The sequence below is a fragment of the Cupressus sempervirens genome, chromosome 5, assembly GCF_028749045.1.
Source record: "Cupressus sempervirens isolate cs-2001-9-10 chromosome 5, ASM2874904v1, whole genome shotgun sequence".
In the NCBI taxonomy this organism is placed as follows: domain Eukaryota; kingdom Viridiplantae; phylum Streptophyta; class Pinopsida; order Cupressales; family Cupressaceae; genus Cupressus; species Cupressus sempervirens.
In genome coordinates, this window is record NC_143122.1 from 106,983,156 (window position 1) to 106,990,487 (window position 7,332).

Here is a 7,332-nt window from a genome sequence, read left to right on the forward strand (position 1 = left end):
TCTACTAGTCAGGAATAAAATAGAAGATACAACTCCATTGTAAAATAAACAATTTGTAAGACAATATTATCAGACCCCAATTCTTGAGTAAATTAGGAACCAAATGCTGACAAAATATCCTCACAAACCTATTCAAGAGAAAATTTTGACTAACAACCATTGATATGATCCCACAACTTAATTTTGGAGTTACCTACAGATATTTCAAATGCACTGTCAGGGGAGCTTCCACAAATTAGAGTGGACAATCCATTTCATGTCTGTCCATTTCTTTTATTGGAAAATATCTAGAATCATAGAATGACTTGTCTGTCTTGGGTTTAACTATAGCACTAATTATATTTTTATCAAAAAAATAATTTTTTCTTTCTAATGATTTCATCCCTTTGACTTGAAGAAAATAACAGCCTAGTTCCAAACACTGCATGGTTTTCTTAGCCTTTGATGAGTAGTTGTTGATGCACAATGAATTATGGAAAACAAATGTCTGACACTAACCACAATTTCATTCTGAAAAGTGAAAATTATTAGTTGGGCCTGTATAATAAAATTTCTTGTTTGTTCATTTACTCTTTTATTTTTGATTAATAACTTACTCATTAAAAATTATGCAGATCTTTTACCTCCACATTTTAGCCCTCTTGTGATCTGTGTCTTGCAAAAGTGCCTTCAAGTTGTCGAGTCAAGTTCCAAAAGTCAGAAGCTTGCCCATCGGACAATGATTTCATTCTATGTGGCTAGTGTGATGAACTTTCTTTTGTTGGCTCAGGTGTGGATTTTTTCTTCCTCATATAGTTCATTCTGAGTTTGAAGTCAGATCCTTATGTTGACAAGTGGATATTTCCTCTCACAGGCTAATTCAAGGTCATTATCTTTCACAATTGTGACTACTTTGCTTCCAAAAATCAATCAAGTATATCAATCCGATCATGGTTCAGAAGATTTTCTTTGTGAATGGAGTCCATTGAAAAGTTTGCTTCATTTTTCCCAAGGCATATTATCCAAAGAGCAAGTGAGATCCAGTTTGGAATCAATAGATACTCACTTTTTGGGAAAAGGCAATCCTACTGTTCAACGATCTCTTTCCCAAGTGCCGTCACTTGTAGAGAATACAGATTGTGAGAGGAAATCTGGTGCAACAACTGCATTTGCATCCTCCATAGTATTTGCAATGCCAGAGGAAATAGTGGAAAACTTTCCTTCCCTTATTACATTATGCCATAAAGTGTTTGGAAAGAACTTTTCTGTCTTGTTGGCTTTGTTGTGTGCGCACAGAGATCTTTTTGGTAGAACTGCTGAGGCTTGGGATGATTATTTCTTATTGGGTCTGAAGCTTGCCTGATATTTTTATTAGACAAGTAGAGATAATGGTAATCTCCAAGTACATCATGTTGATAAGCAAGACTCTTCTTTGGATGATGGGTTCAAATTTTATCAAATTTTATTAAATTTAGAGAAATAGATCAAGACTTGCTCTAGATATTATTTAATCATTTGTGCTTGGTGAATGCATTTTATGCCCAGCCTGAAATTAAAATGGAATTTATCCTTGGCTTGGACTGTGCAAGTTTTCTTTTTTCACATATATGCCAAAATGATTTTTTTTTGTTAATTGTAATTTTAATTCTATGAACCTTCTCTTCTTTTCTCTTCAAGATCTTGTGTCTTACTGTCTGATGTTTCTAAATAGTGGGCATATTCTTATGTATCTTTCCTATGTTTGTGGCAGCAGTAACACTATAAATAGAAAAATTGTCATTGATTTTGGAGCTCTAGTTTTATTTTAGACTTGCAGAACCTCTTCATCTAGAAGTAGAACATCCCTGATCCAAACTTGGCAGAAAGTGTATGTTTCATTTTACACATGTTCTGGAAGGTTACTTTTCAAACAATTTTATCTCAAGTTGCACTTTGCTTAATGGATAGAATGCACTATGAACCTTTTAAATTGGTAGTTTCATGAATCTTGATTTTATTTTAAAATAGGATAACAATTCAGTGGATGTCTTGTTTGAGATTAAAATGGTGGGTATATGTTTAATCTAGTTCTGTATCGTATTGCCTACCAGCTTTCTTTAGCACACTGGAAAAGTTCTTGAAATGACATTCTCTACTTTTTGTTTTCTACATGTTTTGAGATTTTTGTTTTTGGTGAATTGCTATGAAAGGAGATTCCTCCCATTATATTGAAAGAAAGTAATTTGATTACAATGACTTCCTATAATTTGGCTAAGATCATGATGTGAATGCCTTGAGTGATGTCTTGCAGTCTTTTGATCTGATCAGGAGAAAATAGATTTCATTGAAGTTTATAAAATAAGCATATGTTTGCATGTTATTCATTGCCAGTCTTTTCATCAGAGTGATGCATGCATCATGTCTTCACTCTTGCTTGCTGTTAAAATGCATCCTCAACCAGGCCTCCTTTTGAATCTCTTCTCAAACTAGCAAGTGTCGTCAATGCCACAAACCTATAGACTCGATTCACTGTGTTGTTGATCACTCTTCTACCACATTCAAATTTGTTGAGTGATTTGTATTTTGTTTAGTAGATGTATTCCTATTTTAAGCTATAGACAACGAATCAGAAATAGACTTGGTGAGCGTAATTCAATTGTCAGCTTGGCGAGCTGACTTGGGGAGCTGGCCTGGCGATCTAACATGGTGAGTGGGCTTAAAGTGGCAACTTGGTGGGGCAAGTTGGTGAGCCGACTTAGCAAGGCCACTTAGAGATGCGACATGGCGAGCTGACTTGGTGAGCAAGCTCGATGAGCGGACCTAAAGACTGACCTTGATGAGGCACTTTGGTGGGGTGACTTGATGATCGAACTCAAAGAGTCAACTTGGCGAGCATACTTGCACTAGTGCATTTGGGTTCATTTTTCGACCTTCATTGATCAAATTTTTGACCCAATTTTCAACCAAATTTGACCAACCCATTGGTCAAAATTTATCTAGTCAAAATTTTGACCAACTCACTGGTACATAATTTGTCTCAATCATATAACTAATTATATATTTTTCATATTAGTTACTGTCAGTGTTTTTCAGGCATTCTATAAAACAGTTCACATGCCTTGCGTATGATATGACATTTTGCATGCATCCTGCACTCTCTCTCATCCGGCTAATGATGGATTACGTAGAGTGAGCTGAAACCATGATGCTAAAAAACACACAATCAAATCCAAAATGAACTTGCACTACAAATGGATTGTGGAAATCTGATATTGGTAAAATTGCATGCATGTCTACCAGGACAATCACAGCTTAAACATATATTTGTCCTAGTAGACATGCATGCAAAATTAACAATATCAGATTTCCACAATCCATTTGTAATGAAAGTTCATTTTGGATTTGATTGTGTGTGTTTTTTAGCATCATGGTTTCAGATCACTCTCCGTAATCCATCATCAGTTGGATGAGAGAGTGCAGGATGCATGCAAAATGTCATATCATATGCAAGGCATGTGACTATTTTATAGAATGCTTGAAAAAAAATTTACACCTACATGTTGGTAGAAATTTCTACCTTCATTGGTCGAAATTTCTACCTTCATTGGTCAAAATTTCTACCTTTATTGGTCGAAATTTTTTACCTTCATTGGTCAAAATTTTTTACCTTCATTGGTCGAAATTACTACCTTTATTGGTCAAAATTTCTGACCTTCACTGGTCAAAATTTTGACCAATTCCTGGTAGAACTTGCACCATGGCTATGGAGGTTTTTCGACTGAAAAAATTAAGACCAATGGGTTGGTCGAAGTTGGTCGAAGTTTGGTTGAAAATTGGGTCGAATTTTCAACAAATAATGGTCGAAAAATGGTCTCAAATGTACTAGTGTCACATTTTCTCATATTCACCTATGCAAAGATAAAGTTTGACAAAAAGTTGACCAGATTTAACCACGGTTGAATTGAGTTGACTAGTTTTGAAAAGAATTTTGAAATAATTAAATGAAATTATTTAATTAAATGAGAAGCCATTCCTAACTAATTAAATGAAGTTATTTAATTAAATAAAAAAATTGTCTCTAATTAATTAAAGATTATTTAATCAAATAGAAAAAGTAATAATGAGAGCATATCTCATTTTATTAAATTAAATATCTCAACAAAATCTCTCTTCAGTTCAAAAAGGGAAATTTTCAATTCACTATTGATCAAAAATGAGTTCAACTAGTTAACTCCTTTTTCTACTCAAATTGAATGAGTTAACTCTTTATTTTACTCAAATTAAATCTGTTAACTCCCTTTAATTTGGAAATCTCCCTTTATGATTGAACTTCACCTTTAATCTTGACCGTTGATTGAAATCGATCTCAACCGTTGATAAATTTTAGAAAAATCTATTTAAGAGACCCTCATCTCTTCATTTTGAAAGGTTGAATGAGAATTTCAATCGAATTGTTGCTAGCATTCATACTCACATTTGCTCATATTCACATACGCAAAGATCAAGTTTGACCAAAAGTGGATAGATTTAACCACAGTTGACTTGAGTTGACTAGTTTTGAAAAGAATTTTGAAATAATTAAACAAAATTATTTAATTAAATGGAGTACTTACTTCAAATTAATTAAACAAAGTTATTTAATTAAATGACAAGCCATTGCTAACTAATTAAATGAAGTTATTTAATTAAATAAGAAAAATGTCTTTAATTAATTAAATATTATTTAATTAAATAGATAAAGTAATTATGAGTGTATATCTCATTTTATTAAATTAAATATCTCAACAAAATCTCTCTTCAGTTCAAAAAGGGAAATTTCCAGTTCACTATTGATCAAAAATGAGTTAACTCCTTATTTTACTCAAATTAAATGAGTCCTCTTTCTACTCAAATTGAATGAGTTACCTCCTTATTTTACTCAAATTAAATCTGTTAATTCCCTTTAATTTGAAAATCTCCCTTTATGACTGAACTTCACCTTTAATCCTGACAATTGATTGAAATCAATCTCAACCGTTGATGAATTCCAAGAAAGTCTATTTAAGAAACCCTCATCCCTTCATTTTGAAAGGTTGAATGAGAATTTGCATCAAATTTTTGCTAGAATACATACTCACATTTGCTCATATTCACATACGCAAAGATCAAGTTTGACCAAAAGTTGACCATATTTAACCACAGTTGACTTGAGTTGACTAGTTTCGAAAAGAATTTTGAAATAATTAAATGAAATTATTTAGTTAAATGGAGTACTTACTTCTAATTATTTAAACAAAGTTATTTAATTAAATAAGCAACCATTCCTACCTAATTAAATGAAGTTATTTAATTAAATAAGAAAAGTGTCTCTAATTAAGTAAAGATTATTTAATTAAATAGAAAAAGTAATTATGAGAGCATATCTTATTTTATTAAATTAAATATCTCAACAAAATCTCTCTTCAGTTCAGAAAGGGAAATTTCCAGTTCACTAGTGATAAAAAATGAGTTAAATTAGTTAACTCCTTTTTCTACTCAAATTGAATCAGTTAACTCCTTATTTTACTCAAACTAAATCTGTTAACTCCCTTTAATTTGGAAATCTCCCTTTATGACTGAACTTCACCTTTAATCCTGACCGTTGATTGAAATCGATCTCAATTGTTGATGAATTCTAGGAAATTCTATTTAAGAGACCCTCATCTCTTCATTTTGAAAGGTTGAATGAAAATTTGCATCGAGTTGTTGCTGGAATTCATACTCACATTTGTTCATATTCACATACGCAAAGATCAAGTTTGACGAAAAGTTGACCAAATTTAAACACGAACTTGAGCTGACTAGTTTCGAAAAGAATTTTGAAATAAGTAAACAAAATTATTTAATTAAATGGAGTACTTACTTCTAATTAATTAAATAAAGTTATTTAATTAAATGAGAAGCCATTCCTTCCTAATTAAGTGAAGTTATTTAATTAAATAAAACAATTGTCTCTAACTAATTAAAGATTATTTAATTAAACAGAAAAAGTAATTATGAGAGCATATATCATTTTATTAAATTAAATATCTCAACGAAATCTCTCTTCAGTTCAAAAAGAGAAATTTCTAATTCACTATTGATCAAAAATGAGTTAAATGAGTTAACACCTTTTTTTACTCAAATTGAATCAGTTAACTCCTTATTTTACTCAAATTAAATATGTTAACACCCTTTTATTTGGAAATCTCCCTTTATGACTGAACTTCACCTTTAATCCTAACTGTTGATCGAAATCAATCTCAACTGTTGATAAATTCTAGGAAAGTCTATTTAAGAGACCCTCATCTCTTCATTTTGAAAGGTTGAATGAGAATTTGCATCGAATTGTTGCTAGAATTCATACTCATGTTTGCTCATATTCACATACACAAAGATCAAGTTTGACGAAAAGTTGACCAGATTTAACCACGGTTGACTTGAGTTGACTAGTTTCGAAAAGAATTTTGAAATAATTAAACAAAATTATTTAATTAAATGGAGTACTTACTTCTAATTAATTAAAAAAAGTTATTGAATTAAATGAGAAGCCATTCCTAACTAATTAAATGAAGTTATTTAATTAAATAAGAAAAGTGTCTCTAATTAATTAAAGATTATTTAATTAAATAGAAAAAGTGATTATGAGAGCATATCTCATTTTATTAAATTAAATATCTCAACAAAATCTCTCTTTAGTTCAAAAAGGAAAATTTCGAGTTCAATATTGATAAAAAATGAGTTAAATCAGTTAACTCCTTTTTCTACTAAAATTGAATTAGTTAACTCCTTATTTTACTCAAATTAAATCTGTTAACTCCCTATAATTTGGAAATCTCCCTTTATGACTGAACTTCACCTTTAATCCTGACCGTTGATTGAAATCGATCTCAACCGTTGATAAATTCCAGGAAAGTCTATTTAAGAGACCCTCATCTCTTCATTTTGAAAGGTTGAATGAAAATTTGCATTGAATTGTTGCTGGAATTCATACTCACATTTGCTCATATTCACATACGCAAAGATCAAATTTGATCAAAAGTTGACCAGATTTAGCCACGGTTGACTTGAGTTGACTAGTTTCGAAAAGAATTTTGAAATAATTAAATGAAATTACTTAATTAAATGGAGTACTTACTTCTAATTAATTAAACAAAGTTATTTAATTAAATGAGAAGCTATTCCTAACTAATTAAATGAAGTTATTTAATTAAATAAGAAAAGTGTCTCTAATTAATTAAAGATTATTTAATTAAATAGAAAAAGTAATTATGAGCGCATATCTCATTTTATTAAATTAAATATCTCAACAAAATCTCTCTTTAGTTCAAAAAGAGAAATTTTCAATTTACTATTGATCAAAAATGAGTTAAATCA